Source organism: Orbicella faveolata, unplaced genomic scaffold (genome assembly GCF_042242905.1).
Source record: "Orbicella faveolata isolate gen_17 unplaced genomic scaffold, um_ofav_v1 contig_34, whole genome shotgun sequence".
In the NCBI taxonomy this organism is placed as follows: Eukaryota; Metazoa; Cnidaria; class Anthozoa; order Scleractinia; family Merulinidae; genus Orbicella; species Orbicella faveolata.
In genome coordinates, this window is record NW_028301563.1 from 26,833,529 (window position 1) to 26,855,731 (window position 22,203).

The window sequence follows — 22,203 nt, forward strand, 5'->3', positions numbered from 1 at the left end:
CAATTTAAGGCGTTCACTTCATATTCACTAACACCTCCCGCGGCTTTGGTCAAGTGATCACAATTCGACACCTATTAACAGAAAACCGCCTTTTAACCTCATGCAGAACAGCTTTTTGTCCTCTTTTGCCCGGGACCCTCATTGCCACCCACCCGATTGCCCTCTTCTACGAGACTAGTCACAGAAAATGTCTTTAAGGAACTAAGAATATTAAAAGTACAAGAGATAAATAAGCTAGAAATTTCATTTTTTTTATGTTCAAGTTTTACAATAATCAACTTCCAAAAAATTTGTCAGACATCTTTTCAGCAAATTATCAAATACATAGTTATGGTACACGACATGCAGATGACTGTCATCTCCCACGTAAATCAACTACACTTGGCCAATACTCCTTGGCCTTTCAAGGTCCAAAAATATGGAATAGTATAGACATCAAAACACGAAAAATCAAATCTTTCAATATGTTTAAGAATAACATAAAAAGATCTATAATAGACAAAGATAGCAGCAGTGGCAAAATACCCCTTTTATAAAATAAGCTTTTGATACTTATTGCTTCGTTGCTTATTTCATAAGATATTTCGAGTCGTTTCAAGTTTGATAATTATTATCAGTTAGTTGTAAATGTCTATAGACTCCCTCGTCACTTGTTTTGTATCAACAAAATAGTAATATTAGGCGATTAATAGTATATATTGTAATAGGTGATGGAAGCAATAAAGTTGAAAGTTGAAAGTTGAAATGTTCGGGTATCCCCTCATCTTTGCTGGGAGCAGTGTCGTGCAGATTTAAACACTGTTCGTTTTTTAAAAGTGAAGAATGATCATCGCAGTAAATTTTCCAATTTAAGCAATTGGAAAGAAGAAGCCTGAAAAAATCAGGGCTTCAACGGGATTCGAACTCGTGACCTCCGCGATGCCGGTGCGATGCTCTACCAACTGAGCTATGAAGCCACACATTAGGAGCGAGGTCAATTAATTGAGTTCATATCTTCCCGTGAGGAGTGAAATGATGTGAAGTTTATATGAAATAATTTACATATGAACTGCGGTTGTAGACGAAAATGAAGAATGATCATCGCAGTAAATCTTCCAATTTAAGCAATTGGAAAGAAGAAACCTGAAAAACTTCACATCATTTCACTCCTCACGGGAAGATATGAACTCAATTAATTAACCTCGCTCCCAATGTGTGGCTTCATAGCTCAGTTGGTAGAGCATCGCACCGGTATCGCGGAGGTCACGGGTTCGAATCCCGTTGAAGCCCTGATTTTTTTCAGGCTTCTTCGTTCCAATTGCTTAAATTGGAAAATTTACTGTGATGATCATTCTTCACTTTCATCTACAACCACTGTTCGTTTTTTGTTAGATGTGTTACCAATAATAAACGGCCACTTGTGTGGCCAAATATGCCAGAGTGTGTCACGTCATTTAGTTTGTATTTTGTATACTTACCTGGCCACTCCCAATTGGGGCTTTTCAGGACCATTGTAGACAAACAATGATAAATAATTATTCAAATAAACATAACTAGGTTAAGAATCCTAACTGGTGGGAGGCAGACCAGTTGTCTATTTATATGGGCAGCCTAGAAGTTGAACTCGGGGCTACCGAGAACAACATCAGCTAGCGGTCAGAGCGGGATTTGAACCCGGGACCTACGGATTTCAAACCCGACGCTCTAACCACTCGGCCACGCTGCCTCTCTCCCTTGAGGAAACTGAGCTCAACCGACGCAACGAGCTGAGCTGAGAGTTGGACATGCCTTGTAAAAATCATGGGACATAAAAGTTCACTTTTTACTTGGTGTTGTGCTTGTGGTCACCGTCGTCACTGCTTAAGCTCTGTATTTATATTCTGGTAACGCGAGCAGCAAGGTCGTACCCTGTCAACCGTCGGCTTGATTATGACTAGCATGGAAATGGAAAAAATCGCAAGGTTTCAAATAAAAATTGTGCGGTAATCCCAATTTAAAGGTCTCGATCTCGAAAATTGAACGTAAGGTTAGGGTTGCGCGAGTCTTCGACGCTTCAGAGATATGCATTAAGATGGATCATGTGCGCAACGATCTTGCGCTCGAATTATACTGGATCGTGGACAATACACCTTATTCCAAAATGGCTGCCATTTTAGTATTGTTTTGTTTACTTGCAAATTAGCCCTTGTTACCTCGTTCTTAAACTCGAAATTCAAAAGAATATTGTCTCTTAAACGAGGCAACAAGGGCTAATTTGCAAGTAAACAAAAGAATACTAAAATTGCGCCATTTTGGAATAAGGTGTATGACTTCAGCGATTCAAAGGAAGAATCAAACGATGGTGGATATGCGAGACGTGTTATTTCTTGATCATGAGTCGTGCTTAGATAGGATAAGTTAATGATTGTTTGTGATTGGCCAGGAGATAGATATTTGTGACTGTAGCGTCGAGGTCAGAACGCCCACCGTGCAATTACATCGAAGGACCCTATGATTGGTTCGCTTTAACGGATGACTTGAGGCCGCTGAATATAAAGTAGTTGCTAGTCTGCCCTGTTGTTAAGCTGTGTGTAGAGCATTCAAGTTGTGTTTTTTTAACCGTAAATTGGATTCGCTCACTGTACTGTAAGTATAATGAATTATGTGCGATAATTTAAAGTCTTCGTTGAAAAGAACCTATATCGTCTACACCGGCGATAAGCCGTTTCCACCCGTCAGTGTAACCACTTGGTTACCCAAGCATAGCTTGCAAGTAAACATTGCCCGCTTTTCTGGTTATTTATCTTTACCTGAAAGACGTTCGATTTAATTTAAGAGGGAGTTCATTTCATATTCAGTAATATTCCTTCAGTTTTTTTTTTTTATTCAGGTAAAAACGGACATGTTTGATGCGCTCGCTTCGATGTACAATTTACCAACACTTTTAGGATGAATGAATAGATTAGTCGTCAAATGTGGTCTGGATGAAATAGAATGGTTGCTTCTTAAATCAAATTGCTGTATTGTTAAGAAAAATGTAGATATATTCTTTAGCTTAATAGCGCTGAACACGGCTACACCGATCTCATTTTGCTATTCATTGTTCAGATCAACTTCTAGCCAGCAAGGCCCTTTACGATCGCTATCAACATGCGTTTGCTGAAGTTCTTCCTTCTGTTTGGTTTTCTCTTGTGTTTGATGGAACCGTGCCTGGTGGAAGCACAACATGGCGTCTTTGGTGAAGGATTAGGCCGTAATATCAGGTTTATAGGCATTTTATAACTGTTTCCTAAACATAACTTAGAAGGTTCTTCAATTAGTATAAGGTAATTGGCTCTTCTTTGCATGTCGTTCCGCTTCTATTCTGAAGGTAGATGGCAGTCAGGAACAAAAATTGTAAGGAGGGAGCCACTTTGCTTTAAACTTAGGAGTCTATATAGTCATCCTAACTGCTGCGTCTAATATTTGTTTTATAATGTGTGTCTTGTTTTATACGTGCACACTCTAATCCGATGATAACATGTAAAATCGTAATCTTAATTTCGTAGACTTAAAAGAGGAGTTGAAGAGAAAGCTGAGCGCCCCAATACCAGGGAGAAAAGATCACATTTCTCGAAGTTGGAGAAACGTCGACCTCACATAGGCTGAAACCAGCAAAGGACTCATTGGGTGGAAAACTAAATCAAGATTTCAAGATATCTTGATCGGTTATGCTTCATTTATCAACTTGATGTTCTTTATTGTATGCGATGGAAACTGAAAGCGGTATAAGATTATATGGAACAATAGATTAGATATCATATTTTAATCCATGTTATTTTAAACCCCGAAACATTGGGATTTGAATTAATAAAGGTGTAAAAGCAATGATCACGTTCTCTTTGAATACACCTAATTGAAAAAACGTTGTCAAGAAAATGGTATAAACCATGCATGAACGATACGTCACAGTGGTTTCCTGGGAAACTTGCAAAATGATACTAATTTGTATACGCACCGTGTACATGCTTCAAAGCTGTTTACAAGATCGACATGCGGGCTGTGTGACATTATTGCTACTTTGGTTATGATATTGAAGAAATTGGAGGATTGCTCGCTTTTTCTGGAAATGTAAATTTGCCTTTGTTTTCTTACTTAGCAACTTTTAGGAACCTTAGGAGGACATGAACAGTTTCCATGATTTTTCAAAATGACTGTGATCTGTGACTGTGTCATTAAAATGCCACGAGGAAGCAGTGTTGAATATTCATGATTGTGCACACGCTTCTTCAATCTTCCGATAATTCCATGAAGTCGTATCGTTTATGGTTTATACTTTTCATCCGACAACGTTTTTTCAGTCAAGTATATCTTACAATCCCCGACGAATGATAACAGAAAGACAACATGGATATGTCGCGTGTACTCCTTGTTATGAAGACGCCAAAAATAGCATGAATATTACACAGCAATAATTTTTCAAAACAGACTGAATTAAGTGCTGCTATGATCAAATTTCTACCCCTTGCAATTTTACGAGGGCCACAAAGAATTCCACGAAAGAATATAAATGGCATGTTCCCTTTTTCGATTATATGTATTACTTCACGAGTTTTTCAGATTTAAAAAATTCTAAAATATGCAAATTAAGGCAGAAACAGAAACCTTCAATACTTAGTGGACTAATAATTTTACCTGCAACACACTGACGGCTTGTCACAATTCCGTTCCCATGGGAACTCATTTTATTCCAGTGCCCTCCAACTTGCTTTCAATATTTTAGTGATTTTCAGTTCTGAAAAGTTAAATAAAAAAATAAAAATAACAAGTAAACATAAAAATAAAAATCAAATAAACCAAACTCTCAGCCTTTCGTATTTATATGCTTGCTGGTTCATGCAGATTAGACACATTGGCAAACATCAAAGTAGTTAATGATGGCCATAAAAGGGATAAACATAGGGGAGATCTGGATCCCAGTATATTGCCATGGTAACAAAATTGGTAAGCTGATTTTGTAGAACACATCTAGTAGAGTTTTACCGCAAGGATTCAAACATTTTTATTACAAATTAGTTGAGGTACATTTTTCTTCATTTGATCAAAATTTTAGGTGAGTTTATACCGCCATGTCTTCGTTAATTTTATTTATATTCTGGTAACGCGAGCAGCAAGGTCGTACCCGGTCAACCGTCGGCTTGATTATGACTAGTATGGAAATGGAAAAATTCGCAAGGTTTCAAATAAAAATTGTGCGGTAATCACAATTTAGAGGTCTCGATCTCGAAAATTGAACGTAAGGTTAGGGTTGCGCGAGTCTTCGACGCTTCAGAGATATGCATTAAGATGGATCATGTGCGCAACGATCTTGCGCTCGAATTCTACGAGATGGACAATGACTTCAGCGATTCAAAGAAAGAATCAAATGATGGTGGATATGCGAGACGTGTTATTACTTGATCATGAGTCGCGCTTGGATAGGATAAGTTAATGATTGCTTGAGATTGGCCAGCAGATAGATATCTGTAACTGTTGCGTCGAGGTCAGAACGCCCATCATGCAATTACATTGGAGGACCCTATGATTTGTTCGCTTTAACGGATGACTCGAGGCCGCTGAATATAAAGTAGTTGCTAGTCTGCCCTGTTGTTAAGCTGTGTGTAGAGCATTCAAGTTGTGTGTTTTAACCGTAAATTGGATTCGCTCACTGTTCTGTAAGTATAAGGAATTCTGTACGATATTTTAAAGTCTTCGTTGAAAAGAACTTATATCGTCTACATCGGCGATAAGCCGTTTCCACCCGTCAGTGTAACCACTTGGTTACCCAAGCATAGCTTGCAAGTAAACATTGCCCGCTTTTCTGGTTATTTATCTTTACCTGAAAGACGTTCGATTTAATTTAAGAAGGAGTTCATTTCATATTCAGTGATATTCCTTCAGTTTTTTTTTTATTCAGGTAAAAACGGACATGTTTGATGCGCTCGCTTCGATGTGCAATTTACCAATACTTTTAGGATGAATGAAAAGATTAGTAGTTTGTAATCAAATGTGGTCTGAATGAAATAGAATGGTCGCTTCTTAAATCAAATCGCTGTATTGTTAAGAAAAATGTAGATATATTCTTTAGCTTAATAGCGCTGAACACGGCTACACCGATCTCATTTTGCTATTCATTGTTCAGATCAACTTCTAGCCAGCAAGGCCCTTTACGATCGCTATCAACATGCGTTTGCTGAAGTTCTTCCTTCTGTTTGGTTTTCTCTTGTGTTTGATGGAACCGTGCCTGGTGGAACCAATACATGGCGTCTTTGGTGAAGGATTACGCCGTGAAATCAGGTTTGTAGGCATTTCATAACTGTTTCCTAAACATAGCTTAGAATGTTCTTCAATTAGTATAAGGTAATTAGTTCTTTTATGCCTGTCGTTCCGCTTGTATTCTGAAGGTACTGGCAGTCAGGAACAAAAATTGTAAGGAGAGAATCATTTTGCTTTAAACCTAGGAGCCTATATAGTCATCCTAACTGCTGCGTCTAATATTTGTTTTATAATGTGTGTCTTGTTTTATACGTGCACACTCTAATCCGATGATTGCATGTAAAATCATAATCTTAATTTCGTAGACTTAAAAGAGGAGTTGAAGAGAAAGCTGAGCGCCCCAATACCAGGGAGAAAAGATCGCATTTCTCGATGCTGGAGAAACGTCGACCTCCCATGGGCTGAAAACCAGCAAAGGACTCATTTGGTGGAAAATTAAATCAAGATTTCAAGATATCTTGATCGGTTATGCTTCATTTATCAATTTGATGTTCCTTATTGTATGCGATGGAAACTGAAAGCGGTATAAGATTATATGGAACATGCAATAGGTTAGGTATCATATTTTAATCCATGTTATTTTAAACCCCGAAACATTGGGATTTGAATTAATAAAGGTGTAAAAGTAATGGTCACGTTCTCTTTGAATGCACCTAATTGAAAAAACGTTGTCAAGAAAATGGTATAAACCATGCATGAACGATACGACACAGTGGTTTCCTGGGAAACTTGCAAAATTATAATTATTTGCATACGTACCGTGCACATGCTTTAAAGCGATTTACAAGATCAACATGGTGGCTGTGTGACATTACTGCTATCTTGGTTATGATATTGAAGAAATTGGAGGATTGCTCGCTTTTTCTGGAAATGTAAATTTTCCTTTGTTTTCTTACTTAGCAACCTTTAGGAACCTTAAGAAGACATGAACAGTTTCCATGATTTTTCAAAATGACTGTGATCTGTGACTGTGTCATTAAAATGCCACGAGGAAGCAGTGTTGAATATTCATGATTGTGCACACGCTTCTTCAATCTTCCGATAATTCCATGAAGTCGTATCGTTTATGGTTTATACTTTTCATCCGACAACGTTTTTTCAGTCATGTATACATGGTATAAATACTCTTGAAAACGTTTTTTGTCTTACGTAGCATGTTAATTTCCGTTGCGGTAGCATTCAGTAATATACGAAGAATTTCATGTGTGAAATTGCACCGAAAAGAGATATTTGACAAAAGTAAAATGTATTTTCGTTCTCCTACAGACAACTTCTTAACGTTAACGTTTTAAAACGGCTTAGAGAAGACAGATGCGAATTTCATCTAGTAGCACTTCAGGCGCAATGCTGTTACTCGATTGCTTGTGAAAACCAGCTTACATCAAATATTACTCTGGATTTGATTCCTGTCATGATAACAATGAACTTCGTATAATTTATGGCAACATTAACAACCTCTGTTCTGCTCAGAATGCATGACGCATGCAATAGACCAGTTTCGATATATTAAAATTCAGCCATAAACAATAGACCTCAGTACGAGGCTTTGGGGAATAACTACAGAGTTTGTGTGGTTTATTCCCCAGAGCCTCGTGCTGAGGTTTATTGTTTATAGCTGAATTTTAATATATCGAAATTGGTCTATTATAGTCAACATTAAAAACCTCTGCTCAGAGTGCCGGATGACGCATTCGCTTATAATCAACATTGAAAACGTCTGCTCAATGTTTGAATGAGCATTATTTTCTGCTTCTGTATGTGTTTGTGGGTATAACACTGCGGTCAGAATGTACACCCTGCAATTTTCCATTCTCTCCACACCCCCCCCCCCCCTCCCCCACTTCTTTTTGCTCGCGCTTGCATTAGATCCTATTAATTTTTGATTTATTGTGATGAATTTCATACATGACCCTCTGTGGATACGGAGGGCAGCATCATCCCACGTTTTCAAATTAATAGATTAATTAATTATTGTTTGAATGATGGATATATTTATTAATCGTAACAATGGCAATTTCCTCAAGTGTGATTAGCTAACAGAAGGGCTTATATCCGGGCGGGGGGCTTATAACCGGGGGGCTTTAACGTGCGATTTTACGGTATTCGTGAGAATGAATAATTTTATTCGTGGCCTGACAAGTAGAGTTTGCATCTCGTTAGTGACGGTGACTTGTCAGGATTTGGTAGTTTTGTTTTCATAAATTTAAGAATCACGTATGTCACACATATGTGTCTCACTAGTCAGACACATTAACTCTTTGCCACTCTTTTATTGCATCATTCGTTGAGCGGACGGAGCGAGATGCATAATGAGGACAGAGAGAAGATCCATGCAGCAACGAAATATAGGGCGTAGAATATATGTTGAAACCTTAGAGACATCTGTGACAAAAGAGAAAGAAAAAAGAACAAAGAAAAAATATAAACATTTAAAGGCCTACAAACCTTATGCGGCTTAATCCTTTTTTAGGGCTTAGTGGTCTCTGTCCTTCTACGAAGCAGGGTAATTTTATCAAACACAGAAGCAATGCAAACACAAAGAAGAACTTGAACCAATGCATGGCGATAGCAACCGTTACTGGTCTTGCTTGATAGAAGCTGGTCTGAAATTAAGATATTGATTCCGTTTTACGAGTAGTTAAGCCAGTAAATTCAGGTTAACAAATAGAAAAAAAAAAAAAAACGTGATATACTAACTGTGAGCGATTTCAGCCGATTTTATAATCATAAAACCACTCTTAATATATACTCCAATTGCAAACGATACGTGACAACTGAACAATAGGCTTTACGTCAAACCAATCATATAATCTGCCGATGAAATTACTGAGTGAGCGCTTTAGTGAGCACACCACAGCTACATACAGAGATAAAATAAATGGCACGCAATGTTCTAGGGGCGATGACGCTTAAAAGTCGGTTAATAAAGGAGTGGGGTTTTCCAAAGTTTTAAAGATTGGCTTCCCAGGGATTTGCGCATCAATCAAAAAATCATACGGTGCGTCGCTTTAAGAAAATCCAAGATTGGATTCTTAAATCCGAAAACGGATTGTGCGTTCCTTTTCTAAACAGATTAATCCAAGATCTCTCTGATCATGGTGCGTCACAGAAACCGAAGAATCCACTCTGGGCAAGGATTCTGCGGCTCCTAAGTTGATGCCCCATGATCCGAGTGATCTGAAATTGATCTGTTTAGTAAAGGAACGCACAATCCGTTTTCGGATTTAAGAATCCAATCTTGGATTTTCTTAAAGAAACGCACCCTTACTGAGTAAGAGCTTCCGTGACTAGCTATACTACAGCTGCATACATACATACATTGAGTACACGGAAAGCACGTAGAGCGATGATGCTTTAAGCCTGTTAATAAAGGGGTGGAGTTTTCCATAGTTAATAGAGGAAAATGGTTAGTAATTAAGACCGGTATATATCAGTGGAGCAAACAAACAAGGTCCTTGACCTTGCACAGCTTTCTAACTGTTCATTAACTATGCACGAAATTGTACAATCACAGTGCTTTTATTGTCACTACTTAAATCAAATCTCTGTATTGTTGAGGCAAATGGACGTGTGCGTATATCATCTAGCTTAGTAGCATTAACCACGACTCACAACGAACACAATTTCCTTTTTATAGTTCAGATCAACTCGCAGCAAGACCAGTTAAGATCCCTATAAAAATGCATTTCATGAAGTTCTTTTTTGTGTTTGCTTCTCTCCTGTGCATGATGGAACCTTGCCTTGGACCACTGCCACCAATTGCAAGAATGAAGGAGAACAGAATTGATCGTCTTATCAGGTTTGTAGACATTTCATAGCTGTCACCCAAATCATGATTGCTCAAAGGGGTCTTTTCGAGTTTTTTAATATAGTTTGGCTCACTCGAATATGCATGTCGCTCTGACTGTATCCGAAGAGGACGAGACGTAAGCGGCAGCCATTTTCCTTGAAACTCGGGCGCAAATAGCCGGTCTGATGACTGTCCCTATCAAACACTGGTTTTACCTTCTAATTTTTATAACGATAACAGGTCGTTTCGCCCCAACTCAAAGTCGATTCGTCCCCCAAAAAAGTCGACTCACCCCGACCCGAACGTTAGTTCGGCCGAAGTTTTTTCATACGAATTAGAAAGCAATGAATGGTTAACTTGAACAAAACAAATAATGTTGACACCCTTTCTCATCTAACCAGCCAGATGATCATAAAATAGTATTTGTTGCTGTGAAAAACAAAGGGAAACATAGTTAGACTCCATTGCTCTTGGCTAATGTTTGAAAAAAAAAAAGGTTTTGTAGACGCTTCAAACTCTACAGGGTAGATTGGGGAAAGTTAAATGAACAATTTCAAATGACACTAACAACCTATAAACAATCATGTCATCTTACAAAGGTGACATTTTATTGCCCTGGCAATTTCCAAATACATTTCCGACTTTTTCCAAACATTATTGCTGGCGAACTGAGATATACGAACTGATCCAGGTCATTGGCGAATCGACTTGATGCGTTGGCGAATTGGTCGTCGCGAACCAGTGATACATGTACGTTGGCGAAACGACTGGTTACCACCTCAACAGGTATATTGAGGAAGGAACTATAGAAAACGAAACACATTTGGGCGCCAACTACTGCCTGATTTGCGCTCTAAAACTTCGGGGGAAGTAACTTTTGGTCGAAGCAAATCAGTTCTTTTTAGGGGCGAAACGACTTTGAGTTGGGGCGAAAAGGTTCGGGGCGAAACGGACCTGGATCGAAAGGACCGCAATTCGATTACAATTACCCGTAATGATATTTCTTATTTTAGGAACCAGGGTATCTAGTTTCATACGCACAAACCTTAATCTGATGATTGAATTGATAATTTTGCTTTCGTAGATTTAAGAGAGCAATGAAAGAGAAAGCTGAAATGCTTAACACCAGGGAGAAAAGATCGCTGGGTAGGATGCCGGAAAAACGTGAATCTCCCATGCATGGACTGATTACCAGCATGGAACACATCGGATGAAAAACAACCTCAAGATTTCGAGATATTTTCATTGTTTAGGCTTGATTTATCAACTTGATGTTATTTCATGTATGTGGAACTAACTAAAGACGGTATAACATGTTGGACCTATGGGCTGTCATTCGAGGGTATTATATTTTGAACCAGTGAACAATGGGATTATTCAATAAAGGTGTATGGATCAAAGCAATGATCACGTTCTCTTTGGTTTTAGCGTTTTGAATATTCAAATAACAAAACAATGTTTGTAAACAAATATCTTCCAAAAAAAACAAAAAAACAAAAAAAACCTGACAGAACGTACCTCCCTATCATTTTAAATTTTGTCCTTCTTTTTTCGCTTTCTCTTACATTAGTTCCTTTTAATTTTTTGTTAACTGAATTGACAAGTGTTTTATACATGAACCTCTGGCTAGGACTGATGGAAGGCAACCTGATCCCAACTTTGGACATTAATACATTAATTGATTGATTGATTGATCGATCGATCGATCGATCGATTGATTGATTGATTGATTGATTGATTGGAGTTTCAAACCACTTTTTCCATGCTCAACAGATCTCCATGACTGAAAAACTGTTTATTTTAAGTCCCTCGCTAAAAATGACCATTCAACAGCCATTGCTGATCATGTGAAAACCACTTCGAGTGAAAACCACTGCGAGTCACAAAATAAAATGGATCATTTAACTTTTCAGCCTCTGGCAAAACTAATGATGGAGCCTCTGTTCATTCAAGAGCTAAAACCTTCTCTGAATGCTACGTCATTATAGTGAGATGAAGCTGTTGCTTTACCACTGTTACTTCTCATGATGTTTAGACAGGTTAAATTACTGCTGCAGATCATTTTCTTGAGTCTAGATTTCAGACCTCTAATAATTATGATATATTGAAATAGTTTTCTAAAACTTGCAACGGTTACTTTTCAAAAATGTATGCATACGAAACGTATGTAATAAACATACGTTGGAAAATAATGTTTATTACCCCTGTTTGTGTGATATTTTTAGTCAAGCTACGACGGCCAAAGAACAAGCGTTTTTGAGTTTCTGAGGTATCATTTTATTCAGATTTGATTAAACTTTGGTCGAATTCCTTGTCTAATTTGCGTATTTTAAGAACTTGAATATTTCTCGCACCGAAAAGAGATGTTTGGAAACTGTAAACTGTATTTTTCTCCTCCTACGGACATCTTTTTTTAATATTCCAAAACTGCTTCATCATAGTAGCACTCGAAGGCTGGCTCTCACTAGCACATGAGATGCTGTTAAGGAGTCTTTTGTTAGAAAGTTTTGCCAACAAAAAGCCCAACTTACTAGCATTTGAGTGCGCCAGCGTATGTTGTTTATGCTCTTATCCTTTAGTGAAAATCAGGTTGCATCAACTGTTACCACGGATATAACTCCTGTTGATAACAATGAACTTCGTATGAGTGGTTCCATATATACAATGGAAGAAAAAGAAGGGGGTCATTCATGCATTCTAAGCAAATGTTTTTAATTTGCTTATGAACGCATATACCCGGGTCTCGACGGGTCTCCTTGTAAAATTCCTGGTACATGTGAGTCGGCTCTCGGTCAGAGTCTCAAAACATTGCGTGGGACCAAGGTACCGATAATAGTGAGCACCGTTTTCATTAATGGTATTCTGTTACCGTACGTAAGCAGCAAGGTCGTTGCCGGTCAACCATGAGCTATGAATTGCTTCATTACGAAAAGCATAGAAATAAAAGACATATCAAGGCGTAAAAAAAATGTGCCATAATGGAAATCAAAAGGTCTCGACCTCGAAAACTGGATGAACGTAGAGTTAGGGTTACATGAGTATTCGCCGCTCCAGAGATATGCATTAAGATGGGTCATGTGCGCAATGAACTTGAACTCAGTTTCTACGGAGTCAACAATGCCTTACGCATTTCTTGGCGGATATGCGAGGCGTGTTTTTTCCTTGAGTCGTGCTTAGATAGGAAAAGATTGATACCATGATAAAATTTGCATCTGTCCTTCACACTACATAGGAGAAATTTGAAAACGCCGGCTATATTTCTACGGTAAGACATACATACCTCCCACACTAATTCAGAGAAAGTGTCCCCCGAAAACGAAGCTTGTCGAAAACGCTCTTTAAATTAAATGAGAGTAATTTAAAAACACTGGCTTTGCGTACAAGTGTGGAAGGAATGCATTAGGAAAACGCATTTTAAATGTCTGAGATCTTTAAAACCGCTAAAATCATCGACAGTAGAAAAACTTAAGTGCAAGAGGTTATCGTTTTCAAAAACCTGCGTTTTCAAAATGTTTCCTGTCCACACTAAAACGTAAAACGGGCGTTAAAAATTCCTTTGGTTTTAAGAGCGTTTTCAAAAAGCTCCGTCTCGTGAAGGACTAGTGTGGAAATTAGTCCTAACCGTAGAAATAAGGCTTCGTTTCCAAATTTAATTTCTCCAGCGTAGCGTAGTCGGGGCCCAAGGTACAACAGAATATGGTTTCAGAACTAAGTTATGAAAAATAAAACTTTAGAATTTGAAGATGGGTATTAACGGAACGAGCACAGATAACAAATATATAGAGATAGCAAAACCTAAAACCGGAGCTTCACAGTAAGTTTTCGCCATATGTGTGAACAAGTTCTTCTTTCGGTATTGTGTTTGTTCTACTTTTGTGTTTAATAGAGTCATGTAAGTTGGTAGCACAATGCGGTGGCCGCATAGGGTTTGCAGCCATTTCATTTCATCTCAAAAACCAAATCTCATAATTGTTTTATTATACATTGTTTAAAAAAAAAAAAGTAACGATAAACGCTTTATCGCACCGAACACAGTTTATTTTCAACAAGCCATGTTCTTAAGTGAACTTGACATTGCTCTTGGAAATCATGCATTGCGCGCCAACCTACGGATTATTCACTAATCTGCGAGCAGATTAGTGAATAATCTGTAGGTTGCGCTGTTTCCCAGAATTAACTGCAGACTTTTAGCCAATGAGAAGACAGATGGTGAATACAATGTGTAACAATGCAAATTAAGTGCAATTCAAGTTGCGCCTTTTCTTAGGACTGTTGTTTTCGTGAAGGAGTTAATCTATTCGCTCTCCGAAGGAAAAAAGGGTTTAAGATTGCAACAGGGCAACACGGATTGTAACAAGGCAAAGATGTTCAGCTGCACAATTCACTCGGATCACCACGACGAGTAAACAAACTTCGTACAATTTCTGCTAGCATGTACAATGTAATAGCCATAAGTTGAAATTAAAAAGACCTGGAAAATTCTTTGCAAACAAGTTCTAAATGCGTAGATAGCTGTGCTTCATTCTTGAACCAAAATGGCTTAAACTCACAACGTGCGATTGGATTAGGAGGATACTCAACGAAACAACTCGAATAGTAAATATATAAGCGGACCTCTTTTGCTAAAATATCCTGATTCTTTTGTTTGCATTGTGTCTACAATACACGTTTTCAAATTGTAAAGCACGATTTGATACTGCGGTTCGAAGCCCGAGTGAACGCTCTTAGAGCGTCTAATTTGATCATGAGGAGCGAATGATGTTCAAGTCTCCATCTCAGCAATGGTCAAAAATATGCGCCCGATTTTCCATTGTTGATATTCAACACTGGTGATTACTGAAAATGATTATATTTATTCTCTAGATGCTTTCGATATTCGATATTCGAGAAACATCCACCACCCCCTGGACCCTCTGGCAAAGTAACTGAGACGACGCAACTTGATTCGAGTGAATTCATGTTGACCGAAAACTACTTCAAGCTGCCAACCACCACTTGGTTTTGCTTCATTTATCGTTTACATCTTCTTTCTTGTTTTTGGAACCGTAACAGATGACTTTTGAACAGAATAGTTTATAATAAACGAACCTCTAGTTTTACGGCTGTAAATATTGTCAAAACAACAGTTGGAAAAATTATGCTAATTTATCCCTTTGAGTGTCTCAGTTGAACTGTTACCCGCCTGTATTCTGGATAACCAATCATCCCAAACACTTATTTTCAAATTTGCATTTGAAAACCAGAATTGCCGGAACGGTGACGGATTAACTGGTTTTCGCTGTAACGGATGACGTTGAAAAACATGTAATGGACACGTAGTCGCTCCTGCTGTTTGGCTGCTCATGTTTCTGTGTGAGCACTCAAAAGTTGTTTTATAATCGCAAAGTCGGTTGAAAAATATTTTACGAGTGATAGCCTGAGTGTCTTAATTCAGACCAACGTCTATCAAGCAAGACTAGTAACGATTGTTATCGCCATGCAGTTGTTCAAGTTTTTCTTTGTGTGTGCTTTGCTTGTGTGTTTGATGGAACCATGTGATGGTCGGGCGGTCTGTTGCAGGGGTCTAAAAAACGGATTAAGGTTTGTAGCCATTTCATTCACAGATGTACTGAAAGGCTCAGTAAACGCATAGGGGTTGGGTCGTTGCTGCATGGCTCTACTCTTTACACTCACCTAGGCATCTCAATCCGCCCACTTAAAAAAAAAGATGCAGTTAGGGGAGGCGTAATTATAAGCGGCAGCACACTACAAAATATTGGAAAAGTACCCTCAATCTCTTTTGTAAGCCTAAAGCTTGTTCACTAAGTCACATGTCTCATTGTCGTACGCGGTCTCTAATCTATTCGCTTGTAAGTGGCCGTCATTATCTGTGAACAGCAGCGATAAAGTAACTAATTAACTTTTCCCCATATATCCAGGAGAGAAGTGGAGACGAAAAGCAAATTATCCCAATAATCGGGACAAAAACTCGATACTGGTGAAACAGTATTCCTTGGACACAAATCCTCGTCTTATTCAGCTATGTGTTTCTTATATTCTAGAGATTACTGAAAATGATTACATCTAATCCCTAGATCCAAGAGTGAAGTTAAAAAGGAAGCAGTTCAACTTAACGCCATTAAACGACCGATCTTTTCAAAGCTGAAGAAAGGTGGTGGCGTCCTCTCAGGCTAAATGGAAGACGACGCAACTCGATCAAATTCATGGCGTTGGAAAAAAAGTATATCGAGCCATCAGCGGCCGGTTATGCTTCATTTCTTATTTGGATGTTATTTCTTGTTTTTGGGACCACGAAATGGACTAGAGGGTAATATATCGGATAGTTTTCAGGTCTAATAAGTAAACCGATGGTTGTTGTAAATAGATTGTCAAACAGTAGCATAGCGACGGTAACTTCTCCAAGAAAATTCATTCCACTAAGGAATACATGATCTTATGCATCTTGCCTTATTGGTTAACGTACTAATAGTTTGAATCAGTTTAAATATGGGAGTTGTATATTAGGCAAAAGCAAGTACAGATTAACGTACAGATTAGTTGAGAGCATAAATAAGGCGATTTTTTTTGGTGGGTTTGATATCACTTTTGTTGACATAAATCAATTTGCTTTTAGAATTCATGTAATTTGGTTCAGTCGTTATCAAATAAACGGTTGAAATGTCATCAAATCACGAGTCGACACAAGTCGACATAGCCTGCGAACAGGCTCCCGGTGAGCCCCAACGAAGCGAGGGAGCCTGTAAACATTCTATTGATGCCACCGTTCCATGATACTAGCTCCTGGTATCATGACATGATTGGTTAAATCGCTGATTGTTGACGTCTTTGAGATAAATACTTGACAGATCTTTATAAATATGAGTTTGACCGCCCTACTCGACTCTTACGGTTCATGACCATTGTGCATTTGCTGTTCCGTGTTTTAATTTTCGGTCCGTCTCGACCTTTCATTATTTCACAAGTGATTCCGAAGAGTGCTTTATGCTCTCTTATGAGAAGGAATTTTAAGTAAAGTGGAGTCGTTTGGCTGTGCTATAGCAAACCTTTTTAGAGGTCAAACACGCGATGTTGGACACGACTGCCAAAGCGTGCCGGAAGAGATTGGAGCTCATTTTCATCTGATCGCCGAACGGCAAACATTTCCACCCGCCGGAAGTGATGTGGAATTATGACTTATAGGGGGCTCGCTCGCTTCCGATGCTGAAGGATATCTGGAATGACATCCATATTAATTTTTCACAGGCCAAGTTACAGCTGTAGATGTCTTCCACTCGATTTACAAAGCTGCCATTTTCAGTGCGGAACAGCTGATTTTAGGAATTGAAGCTTCGCGGTTTGTCGAATCTCTGCGGTTGAAAGATAAATTATTTCCGTTTCTGACATCTTCTAATTCGATCTTAACTTGCCGGAATTGAAGTTACCCTCGGCACTTTCCTTCTTAGATATCTTGACTTGTGTGTGAAGTTCATCAGTGTATCGTTGGCCAACAAAACGGCTGTTCACAGATATTATGTTTCGTTCGACGCTAAGAGAGCTGAGAAGTAAAACCTACGAAGAAAAGTGTTGAATAATTCGAAATCAAAGCAATGTTTCGTTCTTCAAAACTTGTATAAAGCTTGATTAATCGAGTTTTATCTGCTGTACTTCCTCACTAATCAAAAGGAATCATAAACAGCTTGCTATTGAGAGATGGCTATTTCAAAATAACAAAAATAAATTGCAATAAATGGAGTAAAAAAAAAATGTAATGGTAAATTGATCATTGTGGAAGTAGGGTATGGTTTGCTTCAACAAGCCCTAAGGTGAGGGCAATCAATGTAAGCGATAAAAAATAATTGTTTTAGTCCCCTGTACCAGGTCACACTTTCAGCCAATTCTTGTTCAACTTACCACTGAATCCAAGATTGAATATGTACTGTGTGTATCTATTTTGCAGTAGTCAATGTGATAAACACGATTTTGATTCTGCTCAACTTCCATGAATGTTTAAAGTAAAAGGCCTACTAATGACTTTGCCTCAGACATTGCCACTGGCAATATCAATGTTTCAACTAATGAGAGTTAGTTTTCTCTTCAACCAGTGCTTAGGCGTTGTGTGTAACTTGTATTTGCTCCAAGTGTCCGTTCCTGGGTTCTCAGAACATGTGAGGCCATGTAAAAGGAAAATTGGGCTCAATGGAAAGAAGGCCTGGTTGAGTTGCATGAGATGAATGTTTTGGACAAATAATATACTTCATACTAGTTATAGTGGTTGCAACTAAACTTGCAGAAGGGAGATGTGAAAAAGAAAACCTGACCTACGTCTACGTGAAAATAATAATTGAATTACAAACTATGCTTTTTAAACTGAATATTTCCAAAGTGCTGACACTTGCACTAGCTCTTAAACTTTGGTATTTCCATGCTGCCTTAAAAGTGGTCACTTGAGTTATGTCTTTAAGTGTTCTGTTGTATTTATGCAACAGTTCGCATCGGGCTTAGTGAACGTTTGTGATTAGTTACCTCAACCACTCTCATAGGTTAAGCAAGCGAGAAGCGTAATCAGTATTTAATAATATGTTGTCAGTCCATTGTTTGAAGCGGATTTGTTCAGAACAAGGGGCACGCATCTCGCTAGGAAGTCAGCTAATAAATTGTCAAGTTAAGAAACTAGGGGTTCCATAATGGAAGCGCAGTGCTGTCATCCGGAGAAACGGAGAAAACAAAAACGCCGAAAAGGCAAAATTGACCACATCGTATTCCTTTTTTCATATCTCGACAAGTATTTAAAGTTGTACATGTATAGTCAACTTTATTAAGTTCAATGCGTGAATGCAAAAAAAAAAAAAAAAGAAAAAGAAAGAAAAAAAAAAGAGGAGTGAACTTGGTCTCAATTAAGCTTGTTTCAAGCCTGTTAAATCCCGTTTAATTACGGTTTTTAATACAGAGAAAAACGGACTTCAAAGCCTTCATCATCATCATCATCATCATCATCATTTATTTGCCAAGTAAATGATAACAAAAGATATTAACAATACTCAAAAAGCGGCGGAGAGAATTCCAAAAGAAACTGTCAGTCTTATAACAGAGGTTAATATATTGATAATTTTAAGTTCTGCGGGCAATTCACTATTGGCTTTCACTATTATATGCAATTAGCTTCTAATCTGATTATTAAGAGTGATTTTTATTCAAAACTGTCTTAGCAATGAACAAAAATCAGCGTCTAATTCTGCAATGTGTGTATTCTACTCTGGCAAACAGAGCACCAGAGTGGAGTACCATGATAGGAACAGAACTATGTGCATCCATATAGATAGAAAACCAAGCAGCTTTTTTTAATGGTCGACACGACTAGCGGCATGGCTCGCGGTTGCGTGCGCCCAAAGACGACGACGACGACGTCGCACAACATGGCAGCCATGATCTAGCTAATAGCAAGTCACGCAACCTTGGTTTACAACGTACACATATCTTATTACATGTTTTGGTGTGTAGTATTGCTGTATATTTTTACGAGTTGTGCCGTATTTTGAGGAACCCGTGGGGCGAGTCAAAATACAAACAACGAGTAAAAAGACTTCTCTGATATTGAACATCCATGGACATCCGTTATGGTCAATTGACATCTGTCAAAACAAGGTATCCCCTGACCTATATCACGTGACCATATCGAGGGCTCAGGTTAAGAGCTCCTCGAGGTCAAGTGTTTTTTTTTTTAAGTTGACCGCTGACTAAGTAGTGGTTTTCGATTAGATCGCTGGCGCGTGTCAGGTTAAATTGTTGAAATCAAGGCCAGATTGTCCGGAAGTCGATTAACGCTAACCCAAGGTTAATAGCTAGCCTAAATGTAACTGTTTCTTGTGTACAAATGCTTTTCACTGCTTTTGTTTTGTGCAGTTTCAGAAGAATATTAACAGAAAACATCGCTGCAAAGTTACAAAACTCAGTCTTGTTTTTCTGGGTTAACTTAATCCGGCTTTAATCAACCCAGCTCAAGAGCTCCGCTTTTAGGCTTGGCTAAATCTATGTATTATTATTGATTGCAAGAGAGAAGTCGAAAAGGACGCAGATCAGTTTCAGGTAGCATCCCACCCGGAATGACCGCCTTGCGTTCGCGCCGTTTTAAGGCGACACGTTTTTTAAAAAAGTACCCGACAAACTATATATTTTCTGGAAACTTAATAAATGAAGATTACCATACCATATTTATGGAAAGAAAAATAATAAATGCCTTGAAAATATAGTGATCGTTTTGCAAAGGCATATGGCTTGCAATACTCAGTTCCTGTGTAGTTGAAAGTGATCTAGAGGAAGAGACAAACATTTCGCCTAGTTCTTAAAACCTCTGTCTCAAAAACCATGTCGGCGAATTTTGATTGCTTGCCTGGTTTGGTTTCTACGCCCGGTTAAACTTTGACATTCGAAAAATATCCCTTCTTTTCCTTCATCTGTTTATCACTGTTGAAAGAATGGAAAAAAAAAAAAATACACTAGATGACTATAAACAACTTTCATTTCTATTAAGTGATCCGATTTTTGTTGTAAACAGATTGTCAAATAATATCTCAGGAGATAGTAATGGATTTTCGAGAAAGACAGTTTTTGGTGGTTCCATTATTTGCAGTTTTTGTATAAGGGAATTTCTGTCTTGATCTCGGGCCACTCAATAATTACCGAGGTGTAAATTAAGTAATTTAGAGGTCCGTCAGCTCAAGCCAATTAAATTGTCAAATAACGCCACTTTTATCGCAATCTTTTAATTTTTTTTTTTTTTTTTTTTTTCTTTTTTGTACAAATTCTGAAGAAAATTGAATATGTGGCTTTTAAGGCAAGCTAAAATTTGAATCTGGCTAGACCAGATAGCTCGGAAATCGGCCGTTAACACTCGAATCCTCAGAGGGTACATGTTGTTTAGCCCACGATCAATATAAAAAAACCCCTCTTATATGGTACCGAGGCTTTCTGTCAACCTTATAAATTCGGTCTTGTTTTCTTTGTATATGAAGTTAAATAGATAAAATAAATTACAATATTTAAAGAGGAAGCGCCATCAGCCTTATCCGGTTTTCATGCGGGTCCTCTCTCCTAGTCGAGTTGGAATTTGGAGATGTTAGTTTTTGTGGAGGGAGGAAAACCGGAGAACCCAGAAAAAATCCCTCGGAGCAAGGCAAGAACCAACAATAAAATCGACCCACATATGACGACATGGCGAATTCAAATCTGTGACACACTGGTGGGAGTCAAGCGCTCTCACCACTGCGCCATCTCTGCTGCCCAAGTTCTTATGGAAATTACCAGCAGACAAAGGAATCTAGAATATTTGCAATTTCGGGCGAAAAGCTTAGGGGACAAGTTTAAGCTTTAATGCACCGACCGTGAGCTATTACAGCAAAAGAGAAAATAATCAAGCCCATTTACAAGGATAGGTAGCGAGAAAAGAACTTTACTCAAGACAGCTCCTCGAGGCTTCAGTTGCTTTTATTTTTTATCGAATATGTAAGAATTTAAAATTCTCGTTAACAAGTCAAACGAAAGTCTAGCTGGCCAGCTGGACAGCTGTAGTAGAGTAAGTCACTCAACACCGATACAACGAGTAAAGCTTTTCACTTCTTCTTACGAAATCAGTCTTTGTGCACATTTCTAAATGAAAAGTTTTTCCTTTATCATATATATCTCCATTGTCTTCTTCATGAATTCCTACTCACAATGCATGACTGACTATTCTTGAATTCATCTTTACACAATAGCTGACAATTTTTTGCAAGTCCATAAGCCTACTTTTAACGGCAATTAGGGCAGAAACACACGAATTGCGTCAACACCTTTAAAACTTGAAATTTTGCCAAAATGTTTACACGGTGTTTAGCTTTGCTAACTTTCCTTCGAAAAAACAAATTGCATAACGAGACTGTTTGACCATCTAAATCATTAAGATCGCCGGTTTAAGATGATTTTTTTTTTTTATTTAGACTAGATCCGACTGTTAAGCGAAAAACACGGATGGCTCGATCTTGTTTATTTTACCGTCCTTTAAAATCAGTTGCATAATCCGAACTCTGTAATAATTCAGTGGGGTTTAAATGATTTCCGAATAGAACATAACCGAAGTATCCATAGAAAATCGTTCCCTCGGCACGTTTGATATTTGAGTTACTAAAAGTAGATGGAATCAGCCGTCG

General features: G+C 38.2%; 3 long non-coding RNA genes and 1 other non-coding gene across 12 annotated transcripts; 3 read left to right on the forward strand and 1 right to left on the reverse strand.

Annotated features, from left to right (window-relative positions):
- Positions 1 to 883: 883 nt before the first annotated feature.
- On the reverse strand, positions 884 to 956 carry Trnaa-ggc (transfer RNA alanine (anticodon GGC)). The gene has a single exon. It is a non-coding gene; the product is annotated as a tRNA-Ala (tRNA).
- A 1,672-nt stretch (positions 957 to 2,628) lies between these two features.
- LOC110055462 (uncharacterized) lies at positions 2,629 to 6,881 on the forward strand. 9 transcript variants are annotated; one of them, XR_016201545.1, is made up of 5 exons: positions 2,629 to 2,731; positions 3,067 to 3,221; positions 3,507 to 5,050; positions 6,119 to 6,273; positions 6,558 to 6,881. It is a non-coding gene; the product is annotated as an uncharacterized LOC110055462 (long non-coding RNA). The 9 variants fall into 9 exon arrangements; XR_016201546.1 differs by lacking the exon at positions 2,629 to 2,731 and adding an exon at positions 2,770 to 2,848; XR_016201537.1 differs by lacking the exons at positions 2,629 to 2,731; positions 3,067 to 3,221 and having other exon boundaries at positions 4,929 to 5,050.
- Positions 6,882 to 9,785: 2,904 nt separating this feature from the next.
- On the forward strand, positions 9,786 to 11,442 carry LOC149105512 (uncharacterized). The gene is made up of 2 exons (XR_016201529.1): positions 9,786 to 10,051; positions 11,127 to 11,442. It is a non-coding gene; the product is annotated as an uncharacterized LOC149105512 (long non-coding RNA).
- A 3,498-nt stretch (positions 11,443 to 14,940) lies between these two features.
- Positions 14,941 to 16,710, forward strand: LOC149105513 (uncharacterized). Its single transcript, XR_016210103.1, has 2 exons — positions 14,941 to 15,622; positions 16,117 to 16,710. It is a non-coding gene; the product is annotated as an uncharacterized LOC149105513 (long non-coding RNA).
- Positions 16,711 to 22,203: the final 5,493 nt, after the last annotated feature.